The sequence below is a fragment of the Lotus japonicus genome, chromosome 1 (assembly GCF_012489685.1).
Source record: "Lotus japonicus ecotype B-129 chromosome 1, LjGifu_v1.2".
Taxonomy (NCBI): Eukaryota; Viridiplantae; Streptophyta; class Magnoliopsida; order Fabales; family Fabaceae; genus Lotus; species Lotus japonicus.
Genome location: NC_080041.1, coordinates 64,097,135 through 64,118,503, shown reverse-complemented (window position 1 = coordinate 64,118,503; position 21,369 = coordinate 64,097,135). Strand labels below are relative to the sequence as shown.

General features: G+C 38.0%; 1 non-coding gene across 1 annotated transcript; it reads left to right on the top strand.

Moving 5' to 3' along the window:
- The first annotated feature begins 9,882 nt into the window (after positions 1–9,882).
- On the top strand, positions 9,883–9,989 carry LOC130734756 (small nucleolar RNA R71). Its single transcript, XR_009018102.1, has one exon. It is a non-coding gene; the product is annotated as a small nucleolar RNA R71 (small nucleolar RNA).
- Positions 9,990–21,369: the final 11,380 nt, after the last annotated feature.

Here is a 21,369-nt window from a genome sequence, read left to right as displayed (position 1 = left end):
TAACATGAGAAGTTGAGTAAATTTCGCACTTATCAATCATCTTTGTGGGGAGAATTGGATCGGAAAGGAGCCTTTGAAGTCAATATTTGTGAGACTCTATTTCCTATCCATCCCAAAAAAAAATGGGAGTGTCAAGGAAATAGGGGAATGGGAGAATGAAAAATGACATTGGAAACTTTTGTGGAGAAATGAGCTTTTTGACAAGGAAAGGATTATGGTGAGTGAACTGACAAGAGCTATTGGAATTTTCATGGCCAAGGAAGGTGTAAGCGACAATTGGAAGTGAATCTCCAGTGAAGATTGTAACATACTTTAAACCCCACGTAAATATTATATCATAAATCAGAGTAAAATGCATAACACAGAGGGTGTCACATTTATTCTCCAGAACATACCTCAAAACACCTGTCATGTTCATAACATATATATAAATTTTAACTTTGATGTCTCATCGTCATATGCATAGCACAACAGATTTATTTCAACTCTCAAAATAAAACATAATCCAAAAATAAATAAAGAGAGTTCATAAATTATCTCCTAATATCCAGGTACAATACTAAACGTTTCCCCGTGTTACATAACAGAGCATGACTCCCATAACTAAACCATAAATGAAAGACTAACTCCTCCAACTAACCCTCACGATAAGCTCCACTATCCTCGATACCTGAGCGATGTTGCATAGAACATCATTCCAACAGAAGGGTGAGAACTCATATCATATGGATAAGCATAATAATAAGTAATGCAAAAGCTTATAAAAAAAATTATCCATAAATACCTCATACATAATTAAAGAAAATAGATCATGAAATTTAATATAATCAATTATTTTCACAGTATGCCAATACTCCATAATTATAGCTCAGATAAAGCAAATATAAATATCTCCAATTACCATAATAGAAAATTCTCCAAAAATATCGCAATTATCATTATTTAACATCAACAGCTTCCTACAGTAACATATATGACTCAAGTGTGACTCTGTGCAAAGGCATTTGGTACCAAAGTTGTTATCCTTAGCGGTATCACCGCGTCCACTCCAGACAGATAACCACCAATAAAGCTCTCGCTCTAGGCTTTCAAAACCACTACAGTTTTGGGACAAGTCACTAGCCTCCACAAGAACTAGCAAACAATGCCTCTTGACAACTATGCAGTGTATTGTGCAAAACTCAACAACCATATGCATATTCAGACCATCTCCAAGTCCTAATTATTTTATCATATTCATCGCCAGCTCAAAAAATACAAATCATCTCCAATTTCACACAACATAGCTTACACGTTATCAATTGCACAACTAGCAATCACAATAACTTAGCAACTCAACACATAACATCAATTCAGAAACAGCACCATATAATGAAATTCAAAGTAACACCCTCCAAAAATTCTAATATTTTTACCATAGGTTCCTTTACAAGTTTTTAAATCCTTGTAAATTTTCAAGTCGAAATTCAAAGTATAAAATTCAGGAAAAATCTAACACTAACAACAGTTCGTTAGAAACGGGACAGCTTAACCCATCCTCACTAAAATGCATGTAACTTGAGCTACAGACGTCGGAACGACGTGAAATCAGCAGAAAACGCTTTATAACAGAAAGGGCTACAACTTTTATGAAGACTACTTCTTCTAATTCGGTCATTAACACAGCTCGAAAAAGGGTTCAAGAGCTCGTAAATTTCTGCTGAATTTTCCTTTTCAAAACCGCGCCATGCTCCACGCGCTGCGCCACGCGGTCTGGTCTAGACCGCGCCATGCGCGCTACCCCTCTCTTCTTCCAACAATTCATAACCCTAAATTCAAACTATCCTTTTTCAGTTTAGAAAAATTTGCATCCTAGGGTTCCTAAATCATGCTTTCTATCACTACCCACTACTATACTAATCCAGAAAATATGAATTCAAACTCTTACCTCTTGTAGATCAGTTCTAGGTTTTCTCCACGTTTTCTCCTCTCCTTCCCTTTCACGTGTTCTGTTCTGCTCTTCTAATCCTTATTTTTTTTTTCTATTTCACTCCTAACCCCCTAATATAGTAGTATTAGTGGGCTCCACTCCATATATCACCTAAACCCAACAACGTTATCTAATTTAATCTTTTCCCACTCAAATACGAATTAAATAAATTACTCACTCCATATATCACATAATCCCTTAATTATCTAATAAAATCACAGAATTATCATATATCATAATAATAATTAAAATACAATAGTAAATAACCTAATAACGGAAAAAAGGCTTAATTGCACTTTTGGTCCCTCAACTTTGGCTTTCCTGCGAAAATCGTCCCCAAACTTCAAAATTAGCAAAAACGACCCTGAAGTTTACACTCGGTTGCAAAATTGGTCTTCTGTTAAATTCCGTCTAAAATTTAACATAAAATGATGACATGGCATTTCTAAATTAATTTTAACTGAAAAAAATAAATTTTTAATTAACATTTAATCAATTGCATTTTTAAGTAATGAAATATTCATCTTCTTGAAATAACATTCATCATCATTTTTATAAGCTTTCCCACAAAACCCAGTAAATCATAAACCCCACCTCATCCCCTCTCCCTCCCTCTCATCCAACTCGGCAACTCCAACCGCAACACCTCTCATCCAACTCCAACCACAACCCAACATTCTCACAACCGACATCAATTTCAGATATGAAACTAACCATCATCTAGAGATCCCATCTTGTTCTTCTTCTTAATTGTTGATTCTCAAGTTTGAATTTTTTCTTCTTGCTTCATGCAAATAAAATTTCTGGTCAAAGTTTATGGCTTCACTTGAGAATCCAAATCAACAGCAACAACAAGCGACCCATTTTGATCTGAAGAAGCTTTTCAATCAACCCACCCACAAACTCAAAAGAAGTTCAGATCTCTGGAACCAATAAATTTGAAAGATGAAGCAGGTTCTTACAATCACAAGGTTGCGACACTGAAGGGGGAAATTATCGACTTGCGAATGACAAGTGAGGGTGGAGATGAAGCCATTGCTGTCCACGTTCTCCTCCTCTCCACTGCAAAACCCTCATTCGAACCCAGATCTATGACGAGTGAGCACCACCAACACTCGTTCAAGCCAAAATCAAATCGACGACCAGATCGATGATCACCAACACGAACACCAGATCGACCAGACCAGATGGGGACTCTGTTGCTCTCTTCTTTTTTTTGTTACATCACTCTCTAGTCTTTAAAAATGATTAAATTTGGTGTTTAAAAGATTTATTTGGAATAGGAAAGGTATATGAAATTTTTGACAGAAAAAGAATTTAACAGGAAAAGTATATGAACTTTTGGGATTTACGGTTTTTATTTGCAATGACTTTTAAGGTTTTAATTGGAATTATTTCTGGATTTTAATTAAAATACTATTTTTTTCTCAATTTTATTTTTTCTTTATTTTTTAATTCATTTATAACGGAACATTCTGTTAGATTTCAGACGGAATTTAACGGAAGACCAATTTTGCAACTGAGTGTAAACTTCAGGGTCATTTTTTGCTAATTTTGAAGTTCGGGGACGATTTTCGCAGGAAGGCCAAAGTTGGGGGACCAAAAGTGCAATTAAGCCGAAAAAAATGGGGTGTTACAAAGATGACTGTTACTCAGTCAAATCGGCTTATACAATATTGAATTCTCAAGATGAAATTTTCATTGAGCCTACTTTCAAGCTGTTATGAACAACCCATGCCCCTTCAAATGCTTCTGCTTTTGTATGGAGGTTGTTCTTGGACAGGATCCCCTGCAGGTTAAACCTTAGGAATTAAGCGTAATGTGCTCTCTATGGAAGATGATTTATGCCCCTTCTGTATGCAACATGTGGAGTCGTCTCAACATGTTATTTTTCATGTCCATTTTCTTGAAAAGTTTGGATGGTCTGTTACTGTTGGTTGAGAACGTCAACTGTGCTGCCAAATAGTCGTATAACTCACTTTATGCAGCATTGTTCCATCTTCTTGAATAAGAATCAACACAAAGGTGGATTGGCAATGTGGATAGCAATTGCTTGGTCAATTTGGGCCCATAGGAATAACTTCGTATTCTTTAGAGCTATGTTGCACGGGTACGCCAAAATTGGCAGAGTACCTGTACTGGGTACGGGTACGCAGTGGGTACGCCGTGGGTACATACCTGGTACGTACCAAAAAGCATCGCCAAACAAAAAAAACTGGCTACGCTGTGGGTACGTTTTGGGTACTCCGTGGGTACGTTTCGGGCACAACGAGGGTACGCCGGATAAGTTTTTTTTTAAATGAAAAATGTTCAAAACTATGTCGTTTTATAGTTTTTTATGTAATTTTAAAAATTAAAAAATTTATTCTCAATTTATTCAAAAGACCAAAACCTAATTTACCTTTCACTCTTTTTAACAAACGACTGCTATGAAGAATGAAGAGAGAGAGTCCACCGTTCTGTGATGGCTTTCATGTTGGTGTTTGATATGAGTATTAGCCAAGAAATATGAGTATTGTACATTAGGAGATTTGATATTTTTAATTAACTATATTGTGGTAGAAAACATATTATTTCAATATATATATATAACCAGCGTATGTTGGTCAATCCGCAAGTGTACGGAATTCACCCGGTTTTAATTTATCGAACCACAGGGAATTGGTGTGGCAATTCAGTTTAAGCCTCGAGTTCATGGTAGGAAAGCGAGTATAATTCAGTGGAGCTTTCCTCGCCAGGTTTGCTTCAGCTTGGAGGAATTTCAGTTTTGGACGCTTTTGGGGCAGCGGAGATCGGCGAAGGGTCTGATCTTGGGTCGTCGTGTAGAGAAGAGCTTAGGCCGAGGTTTTCCTTGCCTTCCCCTTTGTCTCAACCTTCCCCACCCAAAGAGGTTGTGAAAGCACCCAGACCAAGAGGCAGGCCTAAGAAGACCAAGGCAAAGGAAAACGAGAAGGAAGGACAGTCGACGATTTGCCTACTTTCGAAGACAGCGGATGACAGCGAGGTGATGACAACAAGCAAGGAGCTGATGGTACTATCGGAGGAGTTCTCAAACCCTTACGGTGTTATGACTCGCGCGCGAAGTGCCATTCAGTTGGGAAAGCGCCTTGGCCTGAGGTTTGCCTGTCCGGACGTCGTTACGGAAGGTGAAGTCGCGGCCCAAATCTTAGCTAGAAGGCTTGGGTAGCTCTTATGGAGGGAGTGTCGAGTTTTTGGTTTTGTGGGTTCTTTTCTATTGCTTGGCTGTTGGGTTTCGTGGGCTTTTTCGGGCTTTGCTAGGCTTTGTTGACCGTCTAGTGGTTTTTGGTGGGCTGGCTATTTTTTGAGGCTGTAGGATTTTTTCTTAGGGTTCTCTAGGTGGATTCTAAGGTTTAGGGGTGTGGACTTTTTGGTGGGTTTTTTTTTTTTCTGGTCTTCATATTTTTTGATCCCCTTTGAGGAGGGTGTATATCTTGCTATTTCTCCTCTCTTTTATTTTAATACAATTTATGCTTTCGAAAAAAAAAAAAATTCAGTTTTAAAGGTTGATTGATTGTTGTGATACTTAATTAGAAAGCTAACAAAGATAAGTGTGTGATAATCAATGGTGAAAATGCCTTGGGTTCTTGCTTGACTAATTCAGTTCTAATCAACCTATTCTATCCACAAAACTCTGAGTCTCTCCTTGATGCTATAATCTAAACAACTACTTATCGATGCCTCGCATAGGTAATACTCTCAAATCAAAGGATAAGCCCAATTCCTTGTGTACTTAAACAATTGTTTGAGGCATTAAGCATGCAATTCAGGCCAACAAACCCCAACCCTTCCTCTATTCCTAGTAGCAAGCATAGAAGAGGTAATCCCACAACAAGTCCCTAATCTATAACAAACTTCCGTTCTATTATAGAAAAGCATAAAGCTAGCACATGTTCTAACTTGAAACATATAGCATGGATATGGGATTCAAGGGTTTACTCAGAGGAATCATGAATAGAAATAGGAATTAAGATTAAAACATCATAAGTCTTACAAAGAACCCAAAGCAAAAGGGGTTTTAGCCAAGCATGGCTATAGAATCCATACAAGAAGATAAAGATGAAACCTGAAACATAGGGCTTAGAGAAAGCTCCTCAAGCTCCAGAACTCAAACCCTCTCTTCTAACTTATGAAAATATGATAAAATGACAAAAGGTTCCAAGAGAAATGTCTAAAAACCAATTTATAGCCGAAACAGTCGAGTCTGGGCGCTCAGGCGCCAATTCAGAGCGCCTGAGCGCCAATTCCAGCCCAGAAACATGCTCTCTGGAGGTGTCTGGCGCCTAGGCGCCAATTCCCAGCGCCTAGGCGCTCCAAGCTCGCTGGAAAGACTTTTTAGCTTCTTTGTAACTCCTCTTCAAGCCTCTTTAACCCCTCCTTCAATTCCATGCTTCTTGGCCTTCCTTCTCCTTCAGTTTCTGATCTGAAAACAAAACCAACAAGCCAAGGAAAATATCCAGAAGCTCAAAGAGCTCATTAGCACAAGAGATCCTTCAATTAACACAATACAACCATGCAAGTCCTAAACTTACTTAAAATGCATGAAAGGTCCCTATAAAACTATGAAATTACCAAAACCAAGTAAAAACACAAATAAAGATAAAAATGCATGAGAATGCATGAAACACTACATGAGACTCAACAAAAAGACTCAAAACAAACTAAGAAATGACCCTAAAAACACTACTAAACTAGGGTCATCACACCACTATACTCAACGGCAGCTCGCCCTCGAGCGTAAAAAACACTCGCTTGCCCTCAAGCGCAAGAAATGCTCCCAAAACAAGTGCCCTCAGCAAGGAATACTTTACACAAAAGCAGGGGATTTAGCGACTACAGCTGGTTCCAAAAGAAAGACACAACAATCCACTTCATGCAACTTTCGGACAAAGAAGAGTGTCGAGTCCAACATGAGAAGCATATAGATTTAAAATTCCTAGGATGAGATATATATTTAGTGCACTGAGCACACAAGAAGTTCATAGGTTCTGGATATCATTCACTCAAGAGCAACCAAGATCAAACATGCACAAATTCAATGAGACTTCAAAGGGTTGAAATGTTGGCTTGGTGAAGTATAAGGTGGTTGGTCCCTAAGGAAGTCTAAAGCTTCAAGCATCTTGAGTGTGGTCCCATTAGTAACCCCGGAGCTTTCAACAATACACTTTTTAAGCACAAGTCTCTTGACCCCTTTTTCAACCTTCTTTTCTTCTATTTTTTTCTTTTTGCAACTCCAACTTGATTAGGAGTGCTTTTCTTTCTTTTTTTTTTTTTTTTCAGTTGGGGCAAGAGACACTTTCAATTTTAATTAGCTCCAAATCAATGCAAGGACCAACACTCCCCAAATTCCAACCTATCATTCATCCCAATCATTTAGCTAACAAAGAAATCTTCAAAAGGCTCAAAAGGGACAACTAGGGACAAATGTTCAAGCCAACAAATTACGAAGCTCAAAAACCTACAGGTCTCAAGAATTGTGCAAGTATCACAGAGCATGCAAAGAATGAAATCAATACAGAACTAAGAAGTACGAGTGAGTCAGGATCCTCCAGGAAAATTTTATGGTGAAGGGTCAAAGATGGACCCTTATGGACTCACACCAACTCTATCCTCAAGAAACACTTGGAAGACCGAAGTCTCCTCCTCTCTTCCCCAAAGCATGCAATCACACATCCCCAAAAGACAACACAAGTACTCACAAAAACATTTTCTAAAACCAGCACAAGTTAGAGAGCATAACTAAGGGCAAAAACAAGTGAGTATAGGGAAGTAAAGACCCAAAAACGACTATAACAAAACAATGCATGATCAAACAGAAAAAAAAGTTCTACAAAGAAAAATATGCAAAAATGCATGAGCTAAACTAAGGGAAAGAGTCGACCTCCTTTACAAGTTACCATGGAGGCCTTAGATACACCTCCTACACCAGGATTCATGCTCTCATTCCCTGCAAAATGCAACAAACAAACAAACAAAATAAAACAAGACTTGGGTTGTCTCCCAAGCAGCCCTAAGTTATAGTCCTAGGTGGACTCTCCTTCCTTTGGTGTTAGGAAGGAAATTCCTTACCATCAATCTTTCTACCACATGTACAAGGTAGGAACCTTGCACAACACTTTTGGAACAATTCCTCCCAAGAGAGGGTATCATCTAAACCATCGTACCAAATCCTTGCTCCCCCCTTCAAGGAGTGAGGGAAGAGCTTAATCATGAGCTCATCACTAGTCACACCTTCCATCTTTACAAGGTGACTAGCTTGAGTGAATCGGGCCGTGTGGGCTTGGAAATTCTCATCTTTAGACCCCCCATACTTGTTTTCACTAACAAGCTTGATGAGAGCTTTATTAAGCTCAACATCTTTTTCACTTACCTTGGGGGTCTCCTTTGAAGACCTGGACAAGCTTTTGATCATATCACAAACAAAATCATCATTAATGTTAGTTTGCAAATTAGGACTGAAAACCGAAAATCTTACCTTGTCCTCACCAACTCTGAGAATGAGCTGACCCTTATCAACATCGATCTTCGCCCTGCCAGTGGCTAAGAAAGGTCGGCCAAGAATGAGAGAAATCTTAGCATCCTCCTCCATGTCTAGCACCACAAAATCAACTGGGAACACATACTTATCAACCTTAACCATCACATCTTCAATGATCCCATAAGGTGTTTTTAGGGATCGGTCCGCCATTTGTAAGGAGAGCATGGTCGGGGTGACCTCTCCTAAATTCAACCTTCTAAACATGCTTAGCGGCATCAAGTTGATGCTCGCTCCCAAATCACACAAGGCTTCAACAACAGTCAACCCCTCAATCTCCACTGGGATAGTAAAACTCACGGGATCCCTTCTCTTCTTAGGCATTTTCCTTTGCAAAATGGCACTACACTCCTCGGTCATCATAATAGTTTCATCAACCTCACTCAACTTCCTCCTCTTATTTAAAATGTCCTTCATGAACTTAGCATAGATAGGCATTTGCTCCAAGGCTTCAGAAAAAGGAATATTGATGTGGAGTTTCTTAAAAACTTCCAAAAACTTAGAAAACTGTTTATCCAGATTTTTCTTGACCAAAGCCTTGGGGAATGGAATCTTACTAAGTTCAGGAGAAGGAGTGCTCACAACTCTAGCTTTCACAGGTTCACTCACTCTCTTCTCCGTAGCACCCTCATATTCTTCCTGTACTTTCTCATATTTCTCTCCCTCATGTTGTTTTTTTGACTCGTGTAACACTCTCCCACTCCTAGTGGTAACAACAGCAAAATTCTCTTGTTTAGACAAAACTAAAGAATCGGGAGAAAACTTACCTTGAGGTATCTCGGCCATTTGCTTGGCTAGCTGGCCAAGTTGGTTCTCCAAGTTCTTGATAGCCGCCTCTTGGTTCTTATGGTTGTTGTTCATGCGGTTGATGCAACTCTCCAATAGCTCCTCTAAACTCCTCTTGCAATTCACCTTTCCAACAACTTGTGTTTGGACAAGAGGTTCATGATTTGAGGATGGAACTATGCTTCCTTGAGCTATAGCTTTGGCTTCATTACTCTCAGCATTGACAGTACACAAGTTACTAACATGAGGTCCACCACAAGACTTGCACTCCACACAAGTCATTCATGCACCAATAGCCTTGGTCTCCTTAATATGCATTCGAATCTCCGCCACTTGTTCGGTGAGTTGCTTGTTGGAGGCCAAGAGCTTGTCATAAGCTTCCACTTCAAACTTACTCCTTCGGGTTTGGCGATCATTTTCAGAGTTCATGGCTCTCGCTGCCATCTATTCTATTAAGTCATACCCCGCTTGTGGGGGAAGAGCATCGAACTCCCCATTTGAAGCCGCATCTAGGCCAATCCTCCACGAGTATTGTAGACCATCATAAAATGTTGCAACCAATTCAGCTTGGGTGAGATTGTGTTGAGGACATTTCCTCAATAGCTTCTTGAAGCGCTCCCAAGCTTCATAGAGATTTTCCTCAGTGGTTTGCACAAAATTCATAATGTCTTTTTTCAGCTTCCTCAAAAGAGCTCTTGGGAAGAACCTTGTTGTGAATTTTTCTGCTAGGTCTTCCCAAGTAGTGATACTCCCTTGAGGTTGTGAATTCAGCCATTCCTCCGCTGCATCCTTCAAAGAAAATGGAAACAAGCTCAACCGAATTGCATCCGTTGGAACATTGTTCACACGGTAAATGTTGCAATTCTGGATGAACCTCTCCATGTGAGCATGTGGATCTTCCAAAGTACCTCCACCATATTGGTTTTGGCTCACTAAGTTGATGAATGCCGGTCTCAACTTAAAGTTTCCCACTCCCTTGGGAAAGACAATGCTCCCGGGATAGTCATAACTCATGGTAGCCGAAGTGAGTTCCCGAAGAGACCGGTTGGCATTCTCAACTTCTTGTTCACATAATCGGAGGGTGATCCCCTCTTGGATTCTTGCCTCGATATGGGCTTGCATCTCCTCCTCCGTCATTTGGCCACCCATGACGGTGTCTCTCTCGAGAGCAACCTGAAAGTGTGACACTCAAACAGAGAAAGATTAGTAGCACCAATTCTGGACAAAGATAAAAACAAAACAAAAAATAAAACCACAAACTAAAAACTTAAACCAAAAACCACAAACAATTCCCCGGCAACGACGCAAAAAACTTGTTGGTCAATCCGCAAGTCTACGGAATTCACCCGGGTTTAATTTATCGAACCACAGGGAATTGGTGTGGCAATTCAGTTTAAGCCTCGAGTTCACGGTAGGAAAGCGAGTATAATTCAGTTTTAAAGGTTGATTGATTGTTGTGATACTTAATTAGAAAGCTAACAAAGATAAGTGTGTGATAATCAATGGTGAAAATGCCTTGGGTTCTTGCTTGACTAATTCAGTTTTAATCAACCTATTCTATCCACAAAACTCTGAGTCTCTCCTTGATGCTATAATCTAAACAACTACCTATCGATGCCTCGCATAGGTAATACTCTCAAATCAAAGGATAAACCCAATTCCTTGTGTACTTAAACAATTGTTTGAGGCATTAAGCATGCAATTCAAGCCAACAAACCCCAACCCTTCCTCTATTCCTAGTAGCAAGCATAGAAGAGGTAATCCCACAACAAGTCCCTAATCTATAACAAACTTCCGTTCTATTATAGAAAAGCATAAAGCTAGCACATGTTCTAACTTGAAACATAAAGCATGGATATGGGATTCAAGGGTTTACTCAGAGGAATCATGAATAGAAATAGGAATTAAGATTAAAACATCATAAGTCTTACAAAGAACCCAAAGCAAAAGGGGTTTTAGCCAAACATGGCTATAGAATCCATACAAGAAGATAAAGATGAAACCTGAAACATAGGGCTTAGAGAAAGCTCCTCAAGCTCCAGAACTCAAACCCTCTCTTCTAACTTATGAAAATATGATAAAATGACAAAAGGTTCCAAGAGAAATGTCTAAAAACCAATTTATAGCCAAAACAGTCGAGTCTGGGCGCTCAGGCGCCAATTCAGAGTGCCTGAGCGCCAATTCCAGCCCAGAAACATGCTCTCTGGAGGTGTCTGGCGCCTAGGCGCCAATTCCCAGCGCCTAGGCGCTCCAAGCTCGCTGGAAAGACTTTTTAGCTTCTTTGTAACTCCTCTTCAAGCCTCTTTAACCCCTCCTTCAATTCCATGCTTCTTGGCCTTCCTTCTCCTTCAGTTTCTGATCTGAAAACAAAACCAACAAGCCAAGGAAAATATCCAGAAGCTCAAAGAGCTCATTAGCACAAGAGATCCTTCAATTAACACAATACAACCATGCAAGTCCTAAACTTACTTAAAATGCATGAAAGGTCCCTATAAAACTATGAAATTACCAAAACCAAGTAAAAACACAAATAAAGATAAAAATGCATGAGAATGCATGAAACACTACATGAGACTCAACAAAAAGACTCAAAACAAACTAAGAAATGACCCTAAAAACACTACTAAACTAGGGTCATCAACGTACTCGTACCCTGTTTTTTTAAAAAATGTCGTACCCCGTACCCGTACCGGTACCGTACCCGTATCCGTGCAACATAGCTTTAGAGCAACTTCGGATATTGACCAAATAGTGGAAGGGGTGCAATGGAAATCTTGGAATCGGCTAAGAAACAAAGCAAAATGTTTTTCTATTCTTTTCGTGAGTGGGTCTCGAACCCGCTTCACTATTTCTTAGTTATGTGTTGAATTGAGGTTGGTACCATAAAAGTTAGACACTCCTCTTAGCCTAATGAAATATGCAATTGGAACCAACACTGGATTGTTTACAAAAGAAGGGGCATGTGATTCTTTTTTGGGGTGACATGCATTCTGTGTTGGTTTTGGAACTGTGGGCTTTCGAAGCCATAATTGATTTATCCTAGTATCTTGTGGGAGTCATGTTGGTTCTACGGTTTTTCTTGTGTAAGTGTAAACCAGTTTTTTAAATCCTATTTTGTTTGGCTTAATTGCACTTTTGGTCCCCCAACTTTGGCTTTCCTGCGAAAATCGTCCCTGAACTTTAAAATTAGTAAAAAACGTCCCTAACGTTTACACTCGGTTGCAAAATTGGTTTTCCGTCCAATTCCATCCAAAAACTAACGGAATATTCCTCAAAAAATTAATTAAAAAATTTAGTCTATTTTTTTGAAAATTAAACTCTGTCAAATATGTTCATCTTTATCTTCACAACATTCTCCTCCAACTCTCCCTCTCTTCCCCAGACTGCAAGATCAGAAATCAATCTCTCCTACACGTGAACCACCAACAAAGTTCAGTCCAAGGAAATAAAATAAAAAATAAAGAGAAGAGATGAAACAGAGAGATGGTGAAACTGAGAAGAAGAAGAGATCAAGCAGTCGTCGCTCCAGATCTAACCGTCGTCGCTTCAGATTGACCCGTCGTCGTTACAGATCAACCGTTGTCACTTCAGTTTGAGTCGCCATCTCTCCAGATCGAATAGTTTTCTCTCGCGCTCACTGACCCTCTCCCTCTCTTTCAAAGCCACAAATCGGGACGAAGACCTCCGCCACTCCAAGTTGCAAACCCTCTGGTGTGGTGGCGTGGAGAGAGGCGGTGGTGATTGTGGTGGGTGGGTTCTGGGTTGGTGGTTTCTGACCTCTAGGTTCTGGGTTGAGGGTGGATTCTGGGTTGGGGATGGGTTTTGGGTTGGGGGTGGGTTCTGGGTTCTCTTTTTTGAAATCCTCTTCTATGAATCCCTTCCAGATCAAACAGGGAGTTCATAATTTGAAATTTATTTGATTAGGATGCAAAATTTACTATAATTTTTCAATATCTTTGGTATGGTTGGAAGGAATGATGAAGCGAGAGATCTTGGTGTTTGGGTATAAATTGTTGTTGGAAGCCTTGAATCAGTCCCCGTACAGTTACACAGATGAGGGAATTCACTTTTGTGCTCTTTTGCCAAGAAGGTGAAGTTGCGGCATCCAGTACAGGGGTTCCAGGGAGGGACTTCAATTGATGGTTGATTTGAGATCTGAAATTGATCTTTAGGGATCTCATCCAATCTCAGCATCACAATGCAATAATATAATTTAAAGAAAGAAAGGTGAAAATTTTGCCAAACTTTCTCAATTTTGTTTTAGCAAGATCACTTGATGGTTGGGGACGTGAAGCGGAATTGACCTCCATGGCTATGACACACTCGTTTGAGGGAAACTTGCATTGTATGCGTGGCTCGTTGGAAGGAATGGCTGCATTCCAGTGTGATGGTGAATGGAAAGAGGATAACGCCAACTGGGGTTCTATTAGCTAATAGTTAGTGCAGGCGGACCCATGTTGAGGCTAGGTGTGGCTGCCTATCATATTAGTTTTCCTCACTCAAGAGACATGAAAATGAAGAGAGACTATGAAATAATTGTCTAAATTATTACAATTTTACCATCAACGAGTGCCCAAAAGTCCAAAACCTAGAACAAAGAAAATGACACATGAAACAAGTTTAATTACATGTTGACAAAAAATAATTTATTCAATATCAATTGAAAAAAATTAGAATATTAATTATCAACCATAAGTTGGAGCGGAGAAAATTAAAATAAAATTAAGTAATATTTTTATATATAAAAAAGATTGAGAGTTTATATTAATTATTATAATTTTTATTAAAAAATAATTAAGACAAAATATTCTTTAAACACCCTCTCCAACAGTCTCATGTGTGAGATGCCACATGCCAGGCAGCTATTCCTACTGTCTCTTATGGGTTAGGATAACGCCAACTGGGGTTCTATTAGCTAATAGTTAGTGCAGGCGGACACATGTTGAGGCTAAGTGTGGCTTTTTTCCAGTTTTTTTTTTTTTTTTTTTTTTAAATTTTTATATACTTTCATTTTATATGCTCTCATCACAATTGTGTGCTGCTTTCATTCTATTCTCTTCATGAATGTATTTGATAGTGTCTATTGTTCATATCTATCATGAAATTAATGTTCACTCAAATTATTGTGCTCATCATGTCATCCAATACAATACATACATAAAGAAGAATATACTCAAACATATAAATTATAATAAAAGGCAAAACCTTCACTCAGCACTTTGCAAGCTACTCAAAAAATTCTTTAGAATAAATTTTGCTGTAACCTGCTATGTGTTGTTGTGGATTTCTCATGCACTCCTATTTTTCGGCCTCCACTATTAGTCTAGTATAGATTGTTGTCTTCCTATTGTATTTTCCCTGTTTTATTGTTCCTGTTTCTTTACTGTACTGTTGTTTTCACTTTGTTTCTTTTGTTATATTTTGTTGTAAGCCTAGTCCTTCTTGGACTGTAAACTCTTCTATTTCCATGAGAAACTTTCTCTCATGGTTTATCTATAATATTTCTCTTTTTCGAAAAAAAAAATTCAATATATTTTTTTTTTGAGAACAAAAGTTTTATTCAAGATTGAACCAAAAGATGAGGACAATCCCCCTCATCTGGGAATGATTTACACTGAAACAGTAGAATTGAAATAGAAAAAATCTTTTACAAAAGCAGCACCACGTTTAGCCAGTTTATCTGCGTTGGAGTTTGCTTCACGGTAAATATGCGACACCTTGAGACAGTTGAGCTCAACAACCCACAAATCAATCTGGTTCAAATAACTGATAAGCTTCCAAGGTCTGTTACTCTGATTGTTAACCCAGCCGACTGCTAGAGATGAATCACTTTCCAAAATCAGGTTTCTAATGTTTCTGTTCAAACAGTATAAAAGAGCCTCATGTATAGCCCTGACCTCGGCCTCAAAAGCAAAACCTTCTCCAATATTTTTTGAGAAGAAACCCAGAATTTCTTCCCTGGAATTTCTAAAAATTCCCCCAATACCGCAAATACCCGGACATCCTCTGGCCGCACCATCAACATTAACTTTGATGAGACCCGCGTCAGGTGGTAACCATGTAGCAGAACGAAATTTCAATGGTCTAGAGGGAAGTTTGATGAGCTCAAAGTTTCTGGAAAGTTGGTCAATCGAATAAGAACAAGAATGAAGCAGAGGAAAAGCCCACCAGCCAATACGTAATAGATGAGAGTCCCAAACCTCCGAGCATTCAAAGCGTCTTTGGTTAAAGCACGACTCATTACGGGATAACCAAATGGACCACAACAGGGCATATGGGATCAACCGCCAGAGAACTCATTACATAGAACACAAATGTCTGCGGTAGTGAGAACAACACCTCTAGCTTGGAGGTTAGCTTTAGTTGCAATCTTGTTTCTCATGGCTTGCCAGAAGAAAAGGCCAACTTTCGGTGGAATAAGTTTTGACACTGATTTAGGGACTTGCCAATTAGTTTATAATTTCTTTTATGTTTAGCCACACTGATATATAAGGTTTGGATCCGCCTCTGGTGCAGGGGTAGGATGTATAATCTAATTAATAAAATAAGGGTAGTTTGTGTTTGGTTAAATATTGATGAATCACCACTACTACAGAAAAGGCCTTTGGCCACGGTTAAACCCGCTCATTTGCCACGGTTTAACCGTGGCGATAGCGTGCGTGGCAATTGCTCAATTGCCACGGTTAAAGGCGGAACCGTGGCAATTGATTCGCTGTTATCACGGTTTTTAAAAGGTAACCGTGGCAATAGAGGCCACATATTGCCACGGTTACGTACTTAACCGTGGCAATAGAGTCCACATATTGCCACGGTGTATGGAGGAACCGTGGCAATAGAGTCCATATATTGTCACGGTTCCTCAACCGTGGCAATATATGACCTCTTTTGCCACGGTTTAACCCGCCCATTAGCCACAGTTTGTTATATATCCTTCTTCAATTAAGATGAGTGGATGCAATATTCTTTCTAATAAAGATGTAACTGAATTTCATCTAATTAGAAACCAAAAGATGTGACTGCAAGCTACTTCTATAAATCATTCCCTTAAATTTTGCAAGCTACTTCTATATGCATCTTATCTCAGGCTGTCATAGTGCAAGAATATAAAATGAAGCTATATGCTTTTTAACAAACATATGTGAAACAGGTCTATATCTCTATCCTTATTTCTAATGAAACATGAAATAAAAAATTAAAAGAGAAGGAAAGCAGTAATCACATGAAAACAAAAACCAATTTTGTGATCATAGGATTTGTATTTTGCTGTCACCAAAAACCATTTTTGCTTACCCAAAAAAAAGCTTCAACCGCAGTCACTGCATTCATAACTCAGATGATTGAAAATGACATCACATTTTCAAAACCAATTGACAGCAACATTGTAAATATATTAATCTTTACTCAAAATTTCCATAACATATATTGTAATCATGTTATTCTTCTGATAAATATCAAATGGAAAATAGAACACGCCTTTACAACAGATAAATATGAATCAGTCAAACCACACATATTTTCCCACCAGTAAATTTCAAAATGATCTCATTCTCATGTACAATATTTCATGAAAAGTTTAGAAAGAGCAATGCAAACTACACATATAGACATAGTACTAACGGATTCATTAAGATTATCATAGGAATCTGCCATCGCTGTCCATTGCTGTAAATCAGGAGGTGTGGCGCGGCTGAAAAAATTATAAAAAGTGAAGTAGAATGATGTTTCCCATTGTCACTATATTTTTGAAGAGGAAAACAAGTAAAAGACAAATTAAGAACTCACTTGAGTAAGTTAAGCTGCTGTAGAATTGAATGGTGAGCATTTTGACTCTGAAAATAGCAGTCAATCATGAAGAGAGTTAAACAAAATATAAACCAAAGCAAGAAATCTTAATGGAACCAAACTTTATTACAGACTCACTCTAAGTAAAAGGGGAATGTGCCAAATGTTTGGTACATCATGGATATTCAGAATATTATCAACCTGTGAAAAAATATACAGAAAATATCAATCAATAATAAAACAATGCTTGGTACTCTGCAGCAGAGGCTGCCACATTCAAGCCAATGTACTTTTACTCAGAAGTTAAGATTTGTAGCTTCTAATTAGAAGTCATTATAGAGCATATCACAGGGGAAACAAACATGTTAATAGTCTGTCAACATGTATAATTATGTTTATTGGTAATTAAGGATACTACTTTGATTGTGCAGTGATACTACAGCAGGACTTGTTAATTTGTTATCTAGACCCGTTACATTTTATTACTTATCTAGGTGTAACTCAGCTTTATATAATTGATTGTTAATTAATCACTTCTTGATGAATGAAGAATGCTAATTTTGATAAGGTGCAGGGAAAACTCCAGTGTTTAGTACAGGATGTTGTATATGTTTCCAAAGCTTCTTTAATATTATATTGATCCTTGACATCTATATTCTAAATTTTATCTACATGTAGGCATTTGATGAAATCATTATATACAACTGCTGAAAAGTTAATCCAATATAATATTTTCTTTCTTTAGAATCAGTTATGTAAAGCAAAAGCTACTCACAAAAGCTTTTCCCTATAATTGATTCTGGTTTTAAAATCAATTGTAGAAGAATTATAAATCTTTAAATCCAAAGCTGTTAGTAAAGGGAAATGAAATCTGAAGAAGAAAAAAAGAGATCATTTTGGGGACCAACTAAAAAGAGAATAGCCAAGCTCAGTTCACCAACTAACTTTCTGGAACTTGGCAAACTGTGAGGCTTTTCCTTGGACTCTGCAGCAGAGGTTGCCATATTCAAGAACAAATATTTTAGCTACTAATATGTAACCAAGCCAGCAATTAAGATAAATGTAAAATTCTCCATTAAAATAATGACAAGTGGATTAGAACCTACGATTTCGGAGATTTTTTTGTTCTTTCACGACTCATCTAACTTATACTATCCAAGACCACCACAATCCCACTAATCACAAAATTTATGAAAATTAGCATGGTAAAACTAGCATGACAGTAAGCTAAAACTAGCATTGTCAGTATGCTAAAACTAGCATTGATATAAGCATGGTAAAATTTATCATGTGGAACAATACCTCTTGAGCTAGATGATTGGTTTACAGTGCCCTTGACAACTTCAACCAGCTCTTTTAGTGCTTTAGCACGAACTTTTAGAGCCTCAGATTCTTCTGTTTGTTGTTTCTCCAAGAGCTCTATGCATTTATCCCCCACTGCTGATGCCAAATCACCCTATATATGAAAATCAGAGTAAACATGAATGATTCTGGCTAGTAGGCAAGTCAAGGGTTGATAGCAACCCTTGGATTGTTATTGCACCACCCTGCAGCTGTTGTATTATAACTCATAGGCAGGGCCAGAGCACTTACAGGAGCTAGAGCTAATGCCCTTAACATCAATAATGCACCAAATATATCCATTACAAAACCTGTCAGCCATGTTCATAGCATATGACCTTAATACCTGCAAACAAGATGGAAAAATAACCCAAAAGAACAATGTTAATACTTAATCAAACAGTCACACCCTACCCACTTAGCTTCAATGCAAAAAAATGGAACTTTTACCCAATTTTTCATAACCCAAAACCCCACCCTCATACATATGTACCCAATTTCACAATTCCAAAATCTTCAATAAAACATGCGTATGTTAGTAATCATATAGTTTTCTTGAAAGGAGAGATTTTGAAGCTGGAATCAGATCATAGTGGTAAAAGGGGTAGCAGAAAGAAAGAAAAAAGCAGAAAAGAGAAAGGGGAAAATTGAAAATGAGAAACATGCCTTGAACTTGAAAGAGAAAGGGGGAAGAATGACTGTGCCTTTCTTCTGAAGGATCTTGCCTACCAACATGCCCCAACTCGAGAGGAATCCCAACCTCAGAATATTGCCCCCAAGAATCGCCGACACAACCTCTGTCTCGCCGAGGTTCTTCAAGGCCTGAGCCACCACCCAGGCTTCTCTGATTCATAGGGAAATTGGGCGTGGGTTCAACTTCAAGAGGCAACGGATCAAGAGGGAGAGTGGGAGGGAAGGAGAGGGAAACGAGAGAGGGTGAAATTTGCAGAGTGTTGCGCGATGCATGCAAGCAGGTTGAGCTTTAGGGTTTTGATGGAGAGAACAGATCGAGGGTGAAATTCGCAGAGATGGAGATAACAGATCGATGGAGAGGCAAAAATTGCAGTGTCATGCGAAGGGGAGAAGGGGAGGGTTTAGGGTTTCTCTGAAAATTTTGGAGTGTGTGGGAGGGAGTGGAAAAATGTTGGGGGATTATGAAAACTCAACCTATTGCCACGGTTCCCCCAAAAAATAATAAAATATTTCTCTCTGTTGCCACGGTTCCGCCTAAAACCGTGGCAATTGAGCTATTGCCACGGTTCCTCATATAACCGTGGCAATTGGGGCGTGGCAATAAGCTAATTCTGTAGTAGTGCACAAGGGAAGTGAGTGTAATTTTCCCTTAATAATTTGACATATTTTGCTCAAATCATAAGTTCTTAACTTTGAGTTCTTAGCACTATTCATCTTGTCTCACCAATACATCATATTATTTAATTGTTTTTCATAAAGCGATATAATAAAACTCATATAGTAATAAAAAAATTTAGATGAAAGAGAAAAAAAAATTATGATAAAAACTTATAAAACAAAGTTGCTTATATAAAATAATAACTAAGAATTTCACGTCAATCATCTCAAATGCTTAAAACAAATGATTCTTAATTCTTAAGCTAAGAACTCCCGTACAAGAGATAGCAATGAAAGATGCTCAAATTCCAATTTTGTAACTTGCTCAAATTAGAGTTCAACGTAGAAGAGCTTATCCTATTTGGTATCTTATCAGAAATTTAAAATAATAATATGGGCACACAGAAGGGGTACGTTCCCACTTAGGTGGCCGAATCTCACAAACTGACATAAGAGTGGCAAATGCCAATCGCTACTTTGCCACGTTACGCATCGCAAACATGAATGTGAAATTGCCAGACAATGCTCTATCTAACTAATGACACGAGTGGTTTACGTACGTGTGACGGTAAGTGAAAATCATGACATAGATGACGACGTTGATCTTCATCTGATTTATACCAAAAAAAGGCACTGCTACTACTAGTATCAAATATTTTTCACTCGTGTGGTCTGTGACATGCTCACGTTCGGCATACCACTCACCAACAAAACTTGCTAATGTACTTTTTATTTATTTATTTATTTTGTGATAAATTTTTTCATTAAATAAACTTTTTAATTTTGATTCATATTTTTACTTTATTCTTATATCTTTTTTCTCTACTGGTGTTCTCTCTTTTTCTTTTCTTTCTTACTCTCCTAAACTAAACATAGCATTAATAAGACTTTACTTTGGTGGTAATACAATTAATTCATGTAACAAGACAATCCGACACACTTCTAATTCATTTAACAGGATTATACGACATACTTCTACCATCTTTTTTCATAAGTTCCTAATTTGTTGATTTTCATAACTTCCTAATTAGTTTTTTTAAATAGCTCTCATTAACTATTTCAATTTTTTTATTATTTTGAAGACTTGTTCAACTATTTTTATTTTCCATATTCTCAGTTAGTTATAGAAAATTGTCAAACAATATAGTTGGGTATACATATGTGATATGACAACACCCTAATCACAATTTAAAAAATAAACTATATATTATTCAAATGAAAGTTTTGACTAATAGTTCAATACTTACTTCCTTATGCAAGCAGTTTGGTGTTTGATTTCAAACTTAGGTTAATGAAAAGACATCATTGACCAACCTCTTACCGCTTTAATTGCTAACAATGTATAATGAATTAATCTTACCACCATTAATTGTGAGAATATCTCTCAGTTAAAATCATAAAAGAAATATTGGGCGGTTGGTTATAGATTGCGCGTATGGAAAAGGTTTGATTAGAGGACAAAATTCAGATTTAAAAATTGTACTAGTTTGACTCTGGAATGAACAGATATTAGGTGTGAAAAAAAAAAAAGACAGAGCTAGAACAGAAGAAAAGGACGGCGTACACGTACGCTATAAATTAGAACCCA